This window comes from Sinocyclocheilus grahami, unplaced genomic scaffold (genome assembly GCF_001515645.1).
Source record: "Sinocyclocheilus grahami isolate Dianchi unplaced genomic scaffold, SAMN03320097.WGS_v1.1 scaffold93.1, whole genome shotgun sequence".
Classification (NCBI taxonomy): Eukaryota; Metazoa; Chordata; class Actinopteri; order Cypriniformes; family Cyprinidae; genus Sinocyclocheilus; species Sinocyclocheilus grahami.
This window is the reverse complement of record NW_015505272.1, coordinates 1,004,503-1,026,268: the sequence shown is the minus strand read 5'-3', so window position 1 is coordinate 1,026,268 and position 21,766 is coordinate 1,004,503.

Genomic DNA, 21,766 nt, shown 5'->3' with positions numbered 1-21,766 from the left:
TTTGGGGTCATCAAAAGTGACACCAAATACATGTGTAATGTTACAACATTTTTCTATTTCAAATAAATGCTGAACTTCATATTCATCAAAAAATCTGAAGAAATCTATTATGGTTTTCACTGAAATATTAAGCAACACAATTGTTTTCGACATAATAATAAATGTTTCTTGAGTTCAAGCATATTATTACAATGATTTCTGAAAGATCATGTGACACTGCAGACACTGGCGGTGGGAAATTCAGCTTTGCCATTACAGAAATAAATTATATTTTAAAATATATTAAAATAGAAAGGTTATTTTAAACTGTAATAATATTTCACAACAGATTTACTGCATTTTGAACAAATAAATGCAGCCTTGGTGAGCACAAGAAACGTTTTTCAAAAGCATTACTGACCCTAAATCTTTTAAACTTTATGAAAAATTTCACATATGAGAATTTGTTTGTGTGATTTCCTCGAATAAAAATGTATGCTGCCGTTGGAGACTCAGAAACCCCAAATACACAGGTGCATCTCAATAAATTAGAATGTCGTGGAAAAGTTAATTTATTTCAGTAATTCAACTCAAATTGTGAAACTTGTGTATTAAATAAATTAAATGCACACAGACTGAAGTAGTTTAAGTCTTTGGCTCTTTTAATTGTGATGATTTTGGCTCACATTTAACAAAAACCCACCAATTCACTATCTCAACCAATTAGAATATGGTAATATGCCAATCAGCTAATCAACTCAAAACACCTGCAAAAGTTTCCTGAGCCTGCTGAATTTCAAGCAAAATCGATTCAAGAATTTGAGTGAACTCACAAGGAATGGACTGAGGCTGGGGTCAAGGCATCAAGAGCCACCACACACAGACGTGTCAAGGAATTTGGCTACAGTTGTCGTATTCCTCTTGTTAAGCCACTCCTGAACCACAGACAACGTCAGAGGCGTCTTACCTGGGCTAAGGAGAAGAAGAACTGGACTGTTGCCCAGTGGTCCAAAGTCCTCTTTTCAGATGAGAGCAAGTTTTGTATTTCATTTGGAAACCAAGGTCCTAGAGTCTGGAGGAAGGGTGGAGAAGCTCATAGCCCAAGTTGCTTGAAGTCCAGTGTTAAGTTTCCACAGTCTGTGATGATTTGGGGTGCAATGTCATCTGCTGGTGTTGGTCCATTGTGTTTTTTGAAAACCAACGTCACTGCACCTGTTTACCAAGACATTTTGGAGCACTTCATGCTTCCTTCTGCTGACCAGCTTTTTGTAGATGCTGATTTCATTTTCCAGCAGGATTTGGCACCTGCCCACACTGCCAAAAGCACCAAAAGTTGGTTAAATTACCATGGTGTTGGTGTGCTTGACTGGCCAGCAAACTCACCAGACCTGAACCCCATAGAGAATCTATGGTGTATTGTCAAGAGGAAAATGAGAAACAAGAGACCAAAAAATGTAGATGAGCTGAAGGCCACTGTCAAAGAAACCTGGGCTTCCATACCACCTCAGCAGTGCCACAAACTGATCACCTCCATGCCACGCCGAATTGAGGCAGTAATTAAAGCAAAAGGAGCCCCTACCAAGTATTGAGTACATGTACAGTAAATGAACATACTTTCCAGAAGGCCAACAATTCACTAAAAATGTTTTTTTTATTGGTCTTATGAAGTATTCTAATTTGTTGAGATAGTGAAATGGTGGGTTTTTGTTAAATGTGAGCCAAACTCATCACAATTAAAAGAACCAAAGACTTAAACTACTTCAGTCTGTGTGCATTGAATTTATTTAATACACGAGTTTCACAATTTGAGTTGAATTACTGAAATAAATGAACTTTTCCGTGACTAATTTATTGAGATGCATTGTGAATAAAAGCAAAAAACTTTTCACACAATTCAATTCTCTGACATGGTTTACTTTTTGGTCATTTTAATTTATTTTTACTTTTTTAACAGTGTGTCTATACAATGTGTTTTTACTGCTGTCAAAACTATTTATTGGCCCCAAACAGAAACATTGCCACTAGAATACACTACAGAATACACTACAGAATAGTCACATTTTGAAAAGAGTACGTCATCAAACAGGGATCTGTCTTCAAAAATATATTCCTGCTTGGTTTTGATTTGGTCAGAGGAACAGAAGAAAGTTAATTTCAACATTACTAACTTCAAACATTAAACAGTCATGTTAAACTACACAGAACAGGGGTTAAAGAAGAAATCAGCATCAGTATATGATAACTTGCTGACATTCTCAGTTTCATATTGCAGAAGAAAAGAACCCATTGCAATCCCTCCACAGCAGGTCTGCAGGTACTGTGTGGGGATATTCATGAAGCTCTCATGCATAGCACAGGAAAATGGATGACTGCATGGCCTGTGGTGACGTGTTTGTTCTATAAAGCATAGCCTGGAGGTGAGGGAGCGGAGGAGAGAGGGTGTCATGGCCATGATGAATGGCCGGCTGGTAACATCTTCACTCTTGACCCCTGGCACGTTTGAATAAGCAGTGCATTAAAATGGAGATCTCTGGACCGCGTTTGTTTGTCGAGTAAAAGCATCCATGTTCAGAAGACACAGAGAGCGACGCTGGTAATTGAGATGCCGGGGGAATGCGGTGAAGAATATTATACAGAGCTATTTTTATACTGTATACACAGAAGGCTATGAGGTGAGTCTTGATGATATTGTTAAACACTAGAGAAAGTTTATTATTCCAAAAGCTCAACAAAAAAAAATCATAAGTATGGTGTCCTCTTATGCCTTTCTTGCCTGATAACTACAATGTTTGTAACAAAGGACATGCTGCAAGTATTTCGAAATGCAGAGTGAATCCAAATATAGTTCTATATCAAAAAGAATAGCCTACTAAACAATCGAAATACATGCTAAAATTTCATTCATTTTTTATTAAATGCTCTTGACAAAGCTTCTAATATGCATTCGATTCATGTTTATTTATATAACGCTTATTACAATACATATCCTCTCAAAGCAGCTTCTTCAACTACATGTTGTTATATAACCAATCAAACAGTAACTACACTCATTTAGTCTCACAACTCTAAGTTTGATTCAACTAAAACAACAGACTCTTTAGAGTCATTTCTTCTGGAGTGCACTAGCTGCGCTTTATGTGTTTGATTCGAGGGGTCATCGGATGCAAAATTCACTTTACACGTTGTTTGAACATAAATGTGTGTTGGAAGTGTGTGTACACATCCACCCTATAATGATAAAAATCCACCTAGTGGTTTATAAAAATCCCTATTTTAAAAACCCCTTTCTCAAATCAGGCTGTTCTGAGATTCCTGGCAGAATGACGTAGTTCTGCACAGGCTCCTCCCATGATAGTTGATTGACAAGGCAGCCGCCCTGAGTGAGCTGTGAGCTGTCCGCCATTGTGTCGACTCTGGTGCAGCGGAAGGCAAGAATGTCTCCGATTAAGCAATTGAGGTGTTTTGTTGTTGGATGTAATAATGAACATAGCAGTCGTCATTTACTCCTGACATCTGAGCCGCTGAAAATGCAGAGGATTAACATTACTTTCGTTTTTGAAGGGAATGCGCCGATCCCAGAGCTGCCTAAATGCGTTTATGTTCACGCGAATCATTCGTGATCCAGCTTCATCTACAGAAGTGAGCTTAAGGGTTTTTTATGTATCTTTGCAAATCGCCTTTCCTAATATGCACTGTTAAACATTCATGTGAAATCTACAGGAATTTACTGTGTTTGTGCACAAGAAATTACTGTATACTAGTTCACAGTAGAATACCGTAGTTTCAGTCAAAATTGCAGTAATGTAAGAAGTACTGTGAGTGTTACAGTAACCAGCAATGTCTTGCAGAAAATCACAGTAACTTCCAATGTATTGTAGAAAACACAATAACTAATTATGTACTGTAGAAAATCACAGTAATTACCAATGTATTGAAGAAAACACAACAAGCAATTATGTACTGTAGAAAATTACAGTAACCAACAATGTGCTGTAAAAAAAACAACAACAAAAAACACAGTAACCTTTTATATCCAGCTTAGTTTTCACAAGAGAGCAGGCGAGACTTTGTAACTTGAATGTGTTTGGCTTCTGGTGTCTTTCGCTTCCAGTTATTTTACCTGTACAAAAACAGCCAATCAGCTTCTAATGTATTAGAGAAGATAGTGCCTATGTTGCTAGTTATTTCGTCTAGTTCATATGTACTTATTGGTACACAGAGCAGTTGAGATAAATCAGGCAGGTTATTTGTGAATCTGTCTTTGGTGGCTGGAACAATAGTTCTGCCCGGACGATAACGCGGAGCCATATAGTTAATATCAGTAATACGCAGCATGCACGATACAAGGAAATGGTCAGTAACATCATCGCTTTGAGGTACGATATCTATATCAGTAAGATCAATTCCATGCGATATAATTAAATCTAGCGTATGATTAAAACGATGAGTGGGCCCGGTGACATTTTGCTTGACTCCAAAAGAGTTTATTAGGTCAGTAAACGCAAGTCCTAATGCATCATTTGTATTATCAACGTGAATATTAAAATCTCCGACAATTAGCGCTTTATCAACAGTAACCAATAGGGCTGAGAGGAAATCTGCAAATTCTTTTAGGAAATTATCAACGTGAATATTAAAATCTCTGAAAATTAGCGCTTTATCAACAGTAACCAATAGGTCTGAGAGGAAATCTGCAAATTCTTTTAGGAAATCTGTATACGGCCCTGGTGGTCTATACACAGTAGCCAGAGCACGAGATACGACAGATTTATTTTGCATATCTGACAGTGTAACATTAAGCATTAGTATTTCGAATGAGTTAAACCTGTATCCTGTCTTCTGAGTAACACTGAGAATATCACTATATATTGTTGCAACACCGCCGCCACGACCAGTCTGACGGGGCTCATGCTTATAACAGTAGCTTGGTGAAGTAGACTCATTTAGACCAATATAATCATTAGGTTTTAGCCAGGTTTCAGTCAAGCAGAGTACATCAAAACGATTATCTGTGATCATTTCATTTACAATAACTGCAACACACACATTTTACACAAACATGCTAAAATGGTTTAACATATATTAAAATTATTTTTATGTTATAATGAACACGTTATATAATAAATCAACGCAACACTTCTTGTGCCATATTGGAAATCAACTTGACTGAGGTCACTTAACATGAATGTGTCCTCTTCAAAGATGTTATGGGCTATAAACAAATAAAACAACCTTCTTCAAATAAAACAGGTAGCTGGATTAGAACTAAAACAACCAACCAATTATAGGATTCGCAATGTTCTCAATGTTCACAGAATACACTGAAAAGAGAAAACACACACAGATCGATATTAAGAAGGGATTCGCAATGTTTTGGAATCTAGAATTAGCAGCTATTATAGAGAGTGTGGAAAAAACCTGCCAGTCTATTATAGCAGCTGACTGAAAAGCCTTTTAAGATGGACCACCACCCACTTGTCAGTCGGCCCTATTCATCCAAATCCCAGAGGACAAGAGCGGGACTATTCCGAGGTCCGTGAGGAAGATGGAGTGCTGCTGTAGCCGCCCCCATGCTGTCCTTCAGCGGGCAGGGCTAGAGACTTCAGCGTGGTGTATCTCAGCAACATCACATGGGGGGTGAATAAAGCCACATGGGTCTATTGAAGGCACTAACAAGTGCCAAGCAGGGCCCTGACCCACAACACCCCTCTCCACTGTCTAGGCCATCCCCGCTGCCCTGGGAAAGCCACGTGTCTGAATTGGAGCCATCTGCCTCAATTTGCCTAACATATTTGACCACAAAGGCTGACCAGTTATCCCTTACAAAAGGGCTACAATAGGCCATCTTCAAACATGCAGAGGAGCCTGTAAATGAAAAAAAGGTCTCTATTCACCTACACAGACCAACTGGACAGTGTGTCTCATGATCAGAACACACATCCTGTCACCAACGTCTTGGCAGAGTCTCAAGAGATGTGGATAATTACCATCAACAGAAGAAAGGGAGTTTATCACTAGACACTTGAAATCCCTTTCTCCCTCAGGCTAAATCAGGATTAAATGAGTAATATGCTCTAGGGCCTCCTCTTCTGACACTGTTTTTTTAAATCCGCTCTGTGTCAAAAGCGTCTGTTAGAGAAAAACACATATAATGTGTGAACAATGCTATCCCTGGGAGTATTAACAAAGCATTTGCATGAGGGAATCATGATTAGAAATAAATATCAATTAACTATATATATATGTTAGATTTTATTTCATAGTTGTATATTATATTATATTTATTTAATAATTTGTTATCTATTAGTTACATTTTATACAAGTATATATGTAATAGTTAGATGTTATTTCTTAATAAATCTTTAATAGCTATATTTGTATTTAATAATTCAGCTTAATATTAGAATATAGACTTAATAACATGATTAAATAATACGTTACAGACCTGATTTGCTATGATGTTCTGAGCTATGTCTCGTCTCTTAGTATATCATCTAACAGCAGGTAATGGCAATTGCTGTATTGTTAGAAAAATAATAACTCAGCACCTTAATTCTCTCAACATTTAGTCTGAGAATTCATGGTGACCAGCAGCTGAGAAGGGAAAGTCATTCAGGCTTGCTCTCTTTTGACATGGAGTCCTCAATTAAAGTCTGCTGAAGCAGACACAATCCTATTAGGGAGCATTGAGTGAGAAAAGAGGGCTGGCCCCTCCATTTGTGCTGCCAGAATAATTATCACGGAGTTGGTAAATTGTATGGAGGCCCCACACAGATAGTACTAAATAGGTTGGAGAAAAATGATGTGGTTTTACCGCAACAAAACAGCAGGATAACCCACATTAGAATCATATTGAAGATGTGTTTCATACAATAACACGAGACAGAGATGAAACAAGAATGATTTTGCTGCATATTGCTTCTGATAAAAGTGGGAAATATGAGGGGAAATGTGTTTCAGAGCAACAAATCACACGTTAAAATACTGATATAAACAGTTTTGAGGAATGCGTAAAATATAACTTTGTGGTAAAATACACAGACAAAGAAAAATATTAGATCAACAATTAACGCACTTAAGGTTGTACTACACTGTAAAAAACAATCTGTGACATTTACGGTAAAATACCGGCAGCTGTGGTTGCTAGAACTTCACCGTTAAAAATATGGTAGCAACATTTTAGGTTTTACAGACTTATCTTAAATTCACAATAACAAACCGTATTTCATTAACTGATGTAGTGTTAATAAACCAGCATATTGAAGTACTAATATCTGTTGTGAACCATTGTAATGTACTGATAACCACCAAAAAACAGGTTGTGATGAGAAAGTCACATGATGAATCAAAGCTCATCACAAACACCTCTTCCACAAGCTGTGAAGGGAAATACTAATATATATATATTATAGAAGGTGCACTGTGTCATCCACACAAACACTAAACACCATCATGGTAACACACATGCTACTGAAATAATGCAGTAAATAATAATTGAACAACATTAGATGTAAGATAAAAACCTAATGTACACAACTGAAAAGAAAAAACTAAGAAGAAACTAGTTATTTCAATGAAAAAACATAAAATATGAAGTGTCATGCAGGGAATTCTGGCAGTGTCAATTTACAGTTTTCACAATTATACAATGACTTTTTATTTTCCACTTCCAAAAACCATGATTTTAACTGTATTTTACTGTAAAATTACATTAACTGTAATTACAGTTATTCACCGTATATAGTATGGAAAGTTACTGATAACCAATTAACAGATTTTTACAGTCGTTCACTTTTACAGTGTATACTGTAATTAATAATAATAATAACAATAACGATAATCAACTGCAAAAAACTACTCATGCAGTATATTTGTCTTGTTTTCCAGTACAAATACCTAAACTTGTATAAATCAAGATACAATTACTTGAGAAGCAATATTAATATTTTATATTAGCAATATTTAAAAAAGAAATAGCAATATTTTTTGCAGTGTAGGCTATATAGCAACAACAATATTGCCACATAACTGCCACATAATAAAAATTTTGAGGACACAATTTCTAAACATGAAGTTTTTAACAAATTTTTCATTTTAATTAAAATGTTAAAACAATTTAATTACAAATAACTAACTTAATGCACATTTGCTAAAACAAGTATTAGTTTTATGTTAGTTCTTATTATAGTTCTGATGCAACAAAATCTGCTATGGTATGTTTGCATCATAACTGCAACTACATTATTGAAAATAAAGCTGGAATATTGTATCAACCAATCAGAAGCCAGGAGTGGAAATATATATATATATATATTATAAAAGTAATTTTAAATTCTAATTTTAAAAGTAATTCTGCAGACTTCTGAGTATTCTTCTTTCTGATTATTATAAGCATTGTGTCAGGCACTTCTTCTGTATATTGTTGCTTCATTAAGATATTACTGTATGGTATGTCTTGAAACAAATATGGACACAAAAGTGTACACTTACACTTGAAATGCTGCATATAATTTTTTGGTTTCTTATCTTTATCCTTGGATTTCATTCCTCTCTTTCTAAATGAAAGTTGAATAAATGGCAAACGGCTTTTGCACTGTATAATGCCTAAAACCTGTTTTGCCCAGAACCAAGAGTAAATAGATTGTTATTTAAAGCCAAGTACTTTTGTCAAGCTTCTGCAAATAGAATGATGGATGGCACTCTGAGCTTGTACAAGTGAATGCATTGCTTCCTATTTAACCTCAACATCCACATTGGTAATGATTTGTCTGACTTGGATTTCAAAAGACATGGTGCTGCTCCACTGAAGTAAAATTAAAACTCCAGTATACCATGCTTTTCAGCGCACTCATTATGTGCTGCTAATGTATTGGCATAAAGCAAAGAAACATCATGTCAAGTGCCGCAATTTGGCTTTTTTCTTATTCAGCCTGCTTTATTGCTATGGGCAATTTGTACCACTCAGCATGACAGTGTCAACTGAATCAAGATTAATTTACATGCAAAGGAACACTTAGCAGAGCAGTGCGGTGAGCAAACATATTGTCTCGATTGCTGAGCTGGAAAAGAGGCTTTGGAGGGAGAGACGGTGTCAGAATTAAGGAACGTCAAATGTAATTGCTAGAGCTGGTTAAAAGGCCGAGATGGCACTATTCTTAGCTGGGACTGAGAGTATGTGTTGCGTTGAAGGACTAAATGGAAAAGTAAGCAAATAAATCAGGGAATGTTGTGAATAGAAAACACATTTCATCCAAAGCGAAATCAAACTTTATTCAACGGTGAGTTCACTGATCATATAAGACTGCACTGTATGTTTTTCCTCTTTCACAAAATTAGTTGACATTTATATATGAGTTACTCTAAAAAAATCCAAATATTTCAACAACAAAAAAAGCTAGTAAATAGGTAGTAGGATCCATGCACTGTCAATAGAGCAAATATGACACTCGCAGCTCTGAGAAACCAAAGGGGAATTCTTGCAGAATGACTGTGGCTTAGAGAGGAGACATCAGCAGACACCGCTGGCATCTAACACCGGCCTAAAGCAGCCACCGAGGGGAGGCAGGAGTCTTCGTGATCTGCTTCAACATGTGCTCCATTTGCCAGCCTCAAATCCCCCATCAAATTCACAATCCAGAATGACACCAGAACGTGACGCAAAGCGCCAGGAGGCCTGCTTCCATTTACAAATATTTCACATAAACAAATTTTCACATAGCTTTATTCCGAGCAGCCTTTCTGCTCTATTAGACGTAACACACAGCTGCCACAAATGCTCAGATACATCATCAACAACCACAGATAAGAGATATAGATTGAGAAGAAGCGCTCACCAAAACGTCCTTGGAGAAGGTGGCCGCTTTTATGTCCTGAGCTCCGACCAATTCAAAGCTTTACGGTTTCAAGCAAAGTAAACAAAACCTCACATACCATCCTTCAGGCTATAATGGAAGACATCAAGAACATATCAATTTGACCCGCATAATCTTATAAAAACATGGAACCTGTTCGCGGGCAGATGCATAACATGTTCATGGACTTTTCTGTTGATCAACATCAGGAATTTAGGCTCAATTATTTATGAATGTGTAAAGGAAATACGTTTTTTTCCTGTAGACTACAAAGAAGTGTTGACCTAATATAAAGTTTTCATCATTTTTAAACACCTTTCTGCCATCAGTAGCTCATTTTAAATGCTACTGGAGTGTGACAAATGAATTTTTAAGTACAAATGAATTAATATGTGGTCATAAATGTAAATAATCATTCTTTAAAATATAATATGAAAATAAATACATAAATAAATATCATTATATTATATTATATAAAACATAATTAAAAAATATAGACAGCAGGATATGTCAGCTTCAGAAATATTGAAGTATACCCTTGCATAAAAAGTCTAGATTTTTTATTAATGAATTAAAATAAATATACCTTATTAATGTAATTACTATATTATGTCTCACTGTAGGCCATTTCAACTTCAGAAGAATTTCATGTCAGATACCCTTGCATTAAAAGTAAAAGAAAAAATAGGCTTAATTAATTTAATTATTATTTCATAATAAATCATTTTAAATTATACAAAGATCTCACTGCAGGACTTGTCAACTATAGAAGTATTTCATGTCAACTACCCTTGCATAACAAGTACAGAAAAAAACATTACAAATAATTTAATTAAAAATAATAAATATATTTAATGTTTAATTATCATATCATTTTAAAATACACAATTATATAATATAGGACATGTCAACTACAGAAGAATTTCACATCAACTAGCCTTGCTAAACAAGTACAGAGGGAAATCAAAGATTTTGTAGCATTATCACTGATTGTCATCTGTTTACATCCATAGCTGTGGTGCATTTTGACCTCACAATGGCATTAGATGTCGCTGACATCCAGAAATGGTATGCCAAGATGGGTCTTGCTCGTCATGCTACCAGACATAATCTCACATAACAGTGCAATGATCAATTTCACAGTAATTATTCCACACAACACACATGCCCAGAGTCATTTATGAGGTCATTTGCATATACCTGAGCAGTTTGTTTGTCCTTTTTAGGTTTGGTCTGTTTCACATTAGTGTTTGGGTTTCACATGAGCATCTGTTCTTCTCAGGTGAGTGAATTTTCAGGTAGACCTGCGTCACACTACAACCAATTACTCCGAGAACCCTCTGGCATTCCTATTGTCTGAAACACATGAGTCTTTTTGTCTCATGTTCTCTTGGCAACAAACCTGCAGCTGGAGGTTTGCTAATCATCACTTGAGGCTGATTGATCATACATTCGCTGTGCAGTCTCTAGCTCCTCGCCCTCTCTGGTTAGACCATTGATTTGAACCCAAACCATTGGATTCCATTCTCTGCTGTAGGGCTGGTAAATTAAGACTCTGACTGCACTGCATCAAGATCAATTTTTGTCTGTATGTGAAGTAAATAATGGTTTGGATGAGGGGGCAAAAGAGAAAACAACACATTTTGATGTCTTACATCAGATTTCATATTTAGAGTGAATTAACTTCTATTATTTATATTGGATTACTGATATAGTACTAAATGTGTGTTATCTGGAAGATTTTTGAAGAGCATTAAAAGTGCATTAAATGAATAGGTCACACAAAAATTTTTATTTGCTGAAAATTTACTACATCTAATGTGTACATGAATTAGTTTCCTCATCTGAACTAATTTAAAAAAATTAGCATTACATCACTTGCTCACCAATGGATTCTCTGCAGTGAATGGGTGCCGTCAGGTGTGCAGTCTCTAGCTCCTCGCCCTCTCTGGTTAGACCATTGATTTGAACCCAAACCATTGGATTCCATTATCTGCTGTAGGGCTGGTAAATTAAGACTCTGACTGCACTGCATCAAGATCAATTTTTGTCTGTATGTGAAGTAAATAATGGTTTGGATGAGGGGGCAAAAGAGAAAACAACACATTTTGATGTCTTACATCAGATTTCATATTTAGAGTGAATTAACTTCTATTATTTATATTGGATTACTGATATAGTACTAAATGTGTGTTATCTGGAAGATTTCTGAAGAGCATTAAAAGTGCATTAAATGAATAGGTCACACAAAAAATTTAATTTGCTGAAAATTTACTACATCTAATGTGTACATGAATTAGTTTCCTCATCTGAACTAATTTAAAAAGAATTAGCATTACATCACTTGCTCACCAATGGATTCTCTGCAGTGAATGGGTGCCGTCAGAATGAGAGTCCAAACAGCTGATAAAAACATCCAAAAGTATGACTCCAGACCATCAATTAATGTCTGTGAAAAGTGAAAAGCTGCATGTTTGTAAGAACAACAACAAATGCATCATAAAGACGTTTTTTAACTTCAAAACTCTATGCAACATATAGCTTTCTTGTCTGAATCAGGAGAGAAATATGCACAGATCAAGCACTGTTTACAAGTGAGAACAGTCCAAAACAGTTCTAAAGAAATATGTCGGTGGATTTTGATGTGAGAGGCCAAAAGGGGATGGACTTTTTCGATGGAGGGAGCGTTATTATGAATATCAAGGACCACAATGGAAATAAGTTTTGTTTTAAACTTTATTGTCTCTGCAGTGAATGGGTGCCGTCAGAATCTACTTTTTTTTGTCAAAATAAACAAACAAACAAACAAACTCCAGACTATCAATTAATGTCTGTGAAAAGTGAAAAGCTGCATGTTTGTAAGAACAACAACAAATGCATCATAAAGACGTTTTTTAACTTCAAAACTCTATGCAACATATAGCTTTCTTGTCTGAATCAGGAGAGAAATATGCACAGATCAAGCACTGTTTACAAGTGAGAACAGTCCAAAACAATAAAATATGTCGGTGGATTTTGATGTGAGAGGCCAAAAGGGGATGGACTTTTTCGATGGAGGGAGCGTTATTATGAATTATGGACTGGTATTTTATCCAGAAGTAATGGTCTAAAGTTAAAATGTCTGAACGGTGGATTTTTTCCCAGCTTGGAGTCATGTGGATTACTTGTTTTTGTTTTTTTCAGCTGTTTGGTCTCTCATTCTGCACCTATAATCTGTGAACTATTCCTTTAACTATTAACTATTCCTTTTTTTTCAGGGACCCCTGTAAATGTAACATACTGTAATACATTTAATTATACCTAATAATACTCTTCTGAATAAAACTGCAAATGTACGGTCCAACAATCCTCATCATCTGCATGAGACTCAAATGGCACTGGATGCCATTGAAATGCCATTGTAGAAATCATTAAAACAATTTATCTCGATTGTTGGCAACGTTCTAAAGAAATATGTCGGTGGATTTTGATGTGAGAGGCCAAAAGGGGATGGACTTTTTCGATGGAGGGAGCGTTATTATGAATTATGGACTGGTATTTTATCCAGAAGTAATGGTCTAAAGTTAAAATGTCTGAACGATGGATTTTTTCCCAGCTTGGAGTCATGTGGATTACTTGTTTTTGTTTTTTTTCAGCTGTTTGGTCTCTCATTCTGCACCTATAATCTGTGAACTATTCCTTTAACTATTAACTATTCCTTTTTTTTCAGGGACCCCTGTAAATGTAACATACTGTAATACATTTAATTATACCTAATAATACTCTTCTGAATAAAACTGCAAATGTACGGTCCAACAATCCTCATCATCTGCATGAGACTCAAATGGCACTGGATGCCATTGAAATGCCATTGTAGAAATCATTAAAACAATTTATCTCGATTGTTGGCAACAAATCTATAACTGTTGATGTTATGCATTGCCCTTTTTTCTAAAGCATTGATCATCAGCATTTGTCTAATTGAAAAATAATAAACAATTACTCAAAGGTATGTGGTAAGGTAATTGTTTTCTAATTCTGTAAACATTAACAGCGAATCATACTTTCCAAAATGTATTGGCGAACATCTGCATAAAATCAATAGCGCGGGATGTAATTTGTATGATAATGATAGAGACTGTGATTACTAGTAGAGTCAGAGCAGGATTACCATCATAGAACTATTCTTGCATGAACTACATTAAATGAATACACTCTTGGTTCCAAAAGAATGTTTTCACATGACATTGAAGAACCATTGTGGGTTCCCCAAAGAACATTTCAGTGAACAGTTCTTAAAAGAACAATCATTTTTCTTAGTGTGAAGGACATTTAACAATCTAAAAGAAAAAACATATTCCCACTACAAAGATCTTTTTTGTGCAACGAAGTGGTTCCATGGATTTTAAAGATGCCAATAAAGAACCTTTATTTTTAAGAGTGTGCTGGACCTGTGTGTTTATACTGTGAGACGAGGTTGATCAAATAAGCCATATTTTAAATGGAAAACATCATAACATACTTCAACAAATCCAATTTCAAAGAAATCTTTCAGTTCAATATTTGCGTCCTTCCGTCCTTTAAAAAAAAAAAATTATTCAAACACATTCAGGATTATCAACAGGAAGTCTTTACCTCCTTTGACCAGACATATATTAAATGCTCCTGCCCTGAGAAGGTTAACAAATTGGCCTATTACAAATTCCCAGTTTGAGACTATTGCCCAAAGAAAAGGACAGAAAATCATTTGGGTTAAGCCTATTAACTGCCTGCGGGTGAATGCTTGACAGATACAATCACATAGCGAGCAATTCTCAGCATCATGACAGAGGTTCTAGGGGAAATGGAAAAAAGTCTAGGTTGAAATTGTATCGTTACACTGTTGTTCTGATGTTGTGGACCCAGATGGTTAAGACGGTTGCATTTTCTAGCATTCACTTGAAATCTTACATTGATTCAGCACTAATCCTGATGAAAGAAACAGGCATTTGGAGCATTATCAATGTCTTGGGAAAACAAGAAAGCAACCATACAATGAAATGCATCTAAAGAAGAACAAAAATTGGATTTAAAAGTATTTTTGCCTGTGCAATTCCACATCACAGCTAGAGGTAAGAGCATTGCTTGAGCGTAGCCAAACGCACCCTCAATAGAGTTGTGACTGGCAAACACCGAGGCATTTTCAATCTGGAAAACATTTGCTTAATTGAGGCATTGAGAATTAGTATATGAATGGATGCATTGTCAAGATAGAACTAATTACTACTCTGTGGGTGAATCACTCAAGAAGAACCCTTGTGCCGGGTGACATTTTGCATCAGAAATGTTAAAAGCCTTTTCACCTATTTACATTAATCATATCAAGAACTGCGGACAAATACATGTTAATGCACTGCTATGGCCATTATGTTTATTACCAACAACAGCAGCAAAGGAAAGCGACGAATGGCACAAATGAACGAGCTTGGCTGCGAGAGGACATATAAACAGCCATTTTAGGCACCCACTGCTTCAATTTTCCCCCCAAGCACTCAGGCTATCTGGCTCGTGTCAATCAGAGCATGAGTGACAGTCGAGGGGAGCTCAGGGTGGGTTTTGCTATTGCTTTGGATTTGCTGAGTCATAATTAAAACAGAACCAAATGGAATTGCGGAGAGGGAGGTCAACGGATCGGCAAGAAGAGGATGAGGCCAGACTGATAGGCACCAAATGAACAAATTATGATGGGCCCCATTCGCTGTGATGAGGTCAAATGCACGACTCCATTGGCTGACAGTTCAATTTCCTCCAAATGTCTCTCATTTCAAGATGAGTTAATTATGAGTGAAAAGTTATCAGTCACTCACCTATTGAAAAGAGGGATTAAATGCATTTTTGTCGGCATTCTAATGTCAAACTGTTATTTCAGCTGGATAGAGGGTCAAACACAATAACGCTGCTGAATGTAGCTGCTTCAGGGACATTGCACCATATGTAGCAGTTTGCCTTGAAAAAAGGAAGAAGAGAGACACTAAAACCTAATACTGCTGTAAATAATAACACTACACTCTTCTGTTATATATTTGTATTGATAACATTTTACAATGAGGTCCCATTTTTTAACTAACAATAACAAACAATTAGCAATACATTTGTTACATGTCTTATTGATCTTTATTAATGTGAGTTAAAAAAAATACTGCACACGGTTTGTTAATGTTAGCTCAGGTCCATTCAAAAATATTAACAGGTACATCTTCTGATTTTAATAATGTATTAGTAAATTTTGAAACATTAACTAAGATTAAAAACCACTTTCGAAATATTTTTCACTGTTAGTTCATGTTAATTAATGTACTGTAGTCATTCATTCTCATCATTTTAGTTTTCAATTTAATTTTAGTACAATTTTTTGTAATTTTGTTATGTGCTTTTTCATTTTTATTTACTTTATTTCCATATTTGTATTGCTTTAACTGTAACTTTAAACAAAATTCAGACATGTCTTGGCAACTAATTAAAATAAGTTTAGGGTTTTCATCTAAAATGTATATTTTATTTTATTTCAGCTTGATTTCAGTTAACAAAATAATAGTATGCAAGCTTTATATTAACAATAATATCCCTGACTGTAGTTAACTAATGTTAACAAATTGAACCTTATTGTAAACAGAAACCTTTTTATTCCTCTTTTTGTTAACAGCATTATAACTGTCTCTGTATTTACAAGTGAACACCAACATTTTGTGGAAAGAGGTTCAATAGTTTAAGGCAGAGTTTGACCTCAAATGCCAGGCAAAATTTCAGTTAACAAAATAATAGTATGCAAGCTTTATATTAACAATAATATCCCTGACTGTAGTTAACTAATGTTAACAAATTGAACCTTATTGTAAACAGAAACCTTTTTATTCCTCTTTTTGTTAACAGCATTATAACTGTCTCTGTATTTACAAGTGAACACCAAAATTTTGTGGAAAGAGGTTCAATAGTTTAAGGCAGAGTTTGACCTCAAATGCCAGGCAAATATTAAATTATGACACCGGGAGCATAGCTAATATTTTATCATTAGCGTGACTACATTTCATGATGGTATTAGGGGCTCAGTGAATGATTGTGCATACTAGAGGAGGACTATTAGAATGTTGTAAGTGTGTCCAACATTTTCCAGGAAGAGACACTAATGATCGTTTAGAATTGGAGGTCACCGAGGAGACCTCAACCTGCTCCCAGATCCAAAAAACATAGCGATTCATTTCAGACCAGATTACTCTGTTTCAAAAATGTGCTTCTTTTTTTTTTTGCAGATATCAAAACTCACTCCTGTGCAACCTTCACAGTTACTTGAAACCTATGTTTCTACACCTCGAGCAGCATAAAACCACGGGTTTCCTCTTCAACAACATCACCACAACGGTAATTTCAGTATCATACCGCTTTAAGCCATGAACATCATTTTCACCCTCTAAAAAGCCATAAAATTCTCTGTTGTTTCAATAGACAGAAGAGACTCGCACAAAAGAGAGATTTTACACAGCAAACAAACAATGAAGTTAGAACCATAACCACTCAAATATTCCCCATTCAGCAATTCATCTTGGTAATAGAGACAGAAGCAGGGTAATGTGTGGTGGTCTTGAAGCGTGAGATTGAGGATTTCTCTGGCACAATGCATAATTCATGGCCCTGGCCAGCAAAGTGTGTAAGATGAGATTTTCACAGCATGCTAAGAGTAATGGGGTTGTAGGAAGAGTTGGACTGTATTGAATTTCATTGTGTAGAAGAGTCTTTTCAGGTTTCCCAGTTTTCAAGACACGATCTTTAAAAACATTTTGGCTCATCATTTGCAAGTTGATATTTGTTGTGTTAGAGTTTAGTTTTGCATTACAGTTCTTTCTACATTCAGCATAATGTAACAATGTTTACTCTGCTTCCGGGGTGTTTCAGATGTGAAATTAAGGATGAAAACGCACTGATAAACTCTCCAATGATGAAAAGCCTGAGCTAATTCGAGCTACAGATTTAATTTGTTCAGAACAGGAAAAACAATATAAATCATTTTTAAAACCATTAGATGCTGACTTACATTAATAAAGTCATAATTTGGGCATTATGCTGGTTTGTTATGGAAGCAGCAGGGTGAGCTAGCGCAATTAGCATCGGTAATAGGGAGTTCAGGGTGCGAGAGATAGGCGTCAAGGACATGGTTGAGCAGGATGCCGGTCACAGAGGCCAGTTTTAGTCTGTTTGTGGTGCCGTGCGTATGTTTGTTTGTCTCGCTTTTGTTAATGACAGAAAATGGTTTAATTGAATGATTTTATTTAATCAGACGCTGTTATTTGTCTACAGTGCTTGTTGGCATGGTATCAGTCTGACAGAAAAATCCCATTGATCCTCATTTTCCAAAGGCTGATCACATCATCTCAACAGCTTGAGTTAACCAGAAGAGAGGCGTAATGGTTATGTTTAATCTGCAAAAGATCATCTCTTTGTAAGAAAAAGTTAGAACATTGCAAAATACATATAGATTTTCGTTGTTGTTGTTTTAAATACACATTATAGTAAAACCTTTGCATTTCATGACTCCACACTATAGCTATGTTACTGAGTGGACATAATTATATATATATATATATAGCTACTGTTTACTGAATGTATATAATAATACTAGGTAATATGCACTATATATTGTGCAGTACTCAGTAAATAGTAAGCCATTTTCCATTATAAATAGATCCTAAATCTCTGCAGTGTTTAGAAAGCAGGCATGCTTTGAATCGACATGAACTCACTGTTTCCTACTCAGAATTACACTTGAACATAGAGCACGCAATGAGTTGCAGCGCATTAATGCTATGCTTGATGCGTCAGAATATGTTGCAGAACGCTGGCCCCATCTACAGCACTTTCACAATGGTTTGGCATCCATCAAACTTATTTTGAAAAGTAGAGGCTGGATGAATCTCCTCTGTGTGCGACATTATCCTCTTATGACTGGTTTTTATGAACTCATCGCTTAAACTAGCGAGCAATTCTTATAGATCACATTGGATCACATCCAGGTGTTACTGAGCTTCCCAAAGCATTTGTAATAAATGATCCACATGATTTGAAAACGGCCTATTATGTGATTTTACTAGACCATACAGATGTAAAGAAAAAAAACTATGTATAGACAAGAAGAAATTTTTGGGAATGTGATGAGATGCTCTGTACATATATATATATATATATATATATATATATATGTACACAAGTATACACATATATTATGTAAACAAAAACTTTTAAATATACACATATATTATGTAAACAAAAACTTTTATTTTGTTTTATTTTGGATGTGATTAATCGTGATTAATCATTTGACAGCACTAATATATATATATATAAGATATAGTAAAGATTATACTTATTCCTCTAATTTGATTTATTCTTTTTTTCTGTCCTACTTTCTTTATGAAGGTTGCCATAGATAATAGATCTTGAGTGCTGCTTTCCTGAACAGACAAATGGTAAATTACAGAGAAGGTCATAAGAGTCATACTTAGCGCACGCTTCCTTGAAAATGCAGCAATTTCACCAAAAGTGACTGTCTCATCACCAGCATTGCAAGGAGTCACACACCCTAATTTGAAAATGGAAATGCAAATAGTGTAGTCTACCAAGGGGCCCTTCCATTTATTACTCTAAATAGGTTTCATTTAAAATTTGCATGGCATCAGCTTTATTTTGTAAATGTCGCGCCCTATGAATTCTCAGTGTTCTTTTTGGTAAGTTTGTGCTCCTTCTCATTAGTATGTAAATATAAAGTCAATCGGTCTTCTTCTTGACAGTAAACTACACTTCTAGTGCAGTGTGTAATCAGCTTTGACTGCTATCCACCATTTATCATAAAATGACAAATAATAAATAATGGGAAAGACAGTACACTCTGATAGCCCTGTTAACAGGGTGATATCCATTTAATTACAGATCATCATTTGCATTGAAAGGTAAATATTACAATAGACTGTGCTTTAAAAACATTAAAGGGACTTCTGTGACTAGAATCAAGGCTCCATCTGATTCAGAGGAATTTTCTCATGAATTTAATCCTTTGATGATGTCAATGCTTTTGGCAAATGCATTAATATAATAATATATAGTATATACGTATGTAATATATACAATACTTTAAACTAAAAAAAAACTAGATTAAAACACATGTAGATATGCACAATACATTTATGTATTTATGTATTTATGTTATACTTGACATGATTTTTCATTTTTATATCTTTTTCAAGAAAGTTGATTTATAGGAAAATGTAATGATCCTAAAATGTCATGTGGCATAACCATTAAGTAAAAATTAATAATATATTTTTATTATACCTTGAATCATTATTTAAAAAAATATTTATTTATTATTATTATGTGTGTGTGTGTGTGTGTGTGTGTGTGTGTGTGTGTGAATAGCACAGATAACAAATGAATTAATAAACATTATAACGGTTTTGGGTAGTTGCTCCACATTACATTTTATAACCTGTTTGTAGTAAGCAATAAAGCAAAAGTTTTGTTTAAAAATATATGTATTATACCAAACTACTAAAGTTGTACTTTGATATTGCAGAGGATTTTGAGTTACTGCAACTTTAACAGGACAAACTATCGCCTTTATTCAATGTCCAGTCTCTTTAAACCCACAATACTGGTCCATCTAATTTAAGTTGGCGAGCTACAAATATTTGTTGACAGACTGGTAATATAATATCACTCCTGGCAAAATGCTTGACCAAAAAACCCCAATAAATTTACAGTGAAACAATGAGGGGTATTGGATGTTTCCTTGCATCTATTTTGCCATGAATCCTAATTAAGGTGGCATAAACCTGAGTGTGTGGTCGTCCCAGGAAAGTGACTGAGGCTTGATTGATAACGTGGAAACGGTAAGCCCAAGCTGACAGAGTTTCTACTCTTTCTTAAATTAATGGCCATCCCAACAACCCTAATAATGCAGCCTGGATGATAACCCCCCCACCACCCCCAACTTTCCCACCTCCCCCCAATTTCAATTTTCTAGAGGCATGGAAAATAGGAGAGATCATTCATTTATCTTGTAATAGCTGGATAATAGATCCATCACAATGGAACATCTGCACATCGCACATATACACACACACACACACTGCCATGAGCTTTACACACTTACACACACACACACACACACACACACACACACACACACAATGGAACATCTGCACATCGCACACATACACACACACACACACACTGCCATGAGCTTTACACACTTACACACACACACACACACACACACACGCAGCACGAGTACTGACACTACACGTTAACACAGCCTCCCTCTTCCTCTTCCTCTCACAACTGCTGCCTGGTAAATCAATATCTTGAGAAGAATGAAGCCCACCTGAGTTTCACATTCGCAGCACACACACAGCTGTTGACATATAGCTGTATATACAGATATGAATGTGAGACATAAAATGTGTTATACTCTCTACAGTGACACAATAATAATGACACCGATGCACTAAACTGATGCAGGAGTCATTAAAACAAATTCAGCTCAGTTCTGCTGACTCAACTGACTAAATATGACAAAAAATGTGTGAGTTTAAAACTTGAAATTGCTTTTTCAGATATTCAAAATTACATTTAGCAAATTTATTTTCATTTCGTATAGTTCAATTTACCAAACAAAAGCATTACATATGTCACAATAAGCTTACATTATGATCACAGATGTTCAGTTGGTTATGGTTTGGGCGTTGAAAGCTAGAATGGGTCTCGTGTAGAGTAAATGGTGCTGTCAGCAGGCCTGTCTATGAGAAGGAAAAGCATTACGGGTTTCCTCAACCTGTCAGACTGGCCCAGCTTTCCCCATCAGCCTGCTGAATTAGCACAAAAACAATGATGGTCTGCTTTCCTAAGCCTGCAAAGCATTCAAAACACCCAGC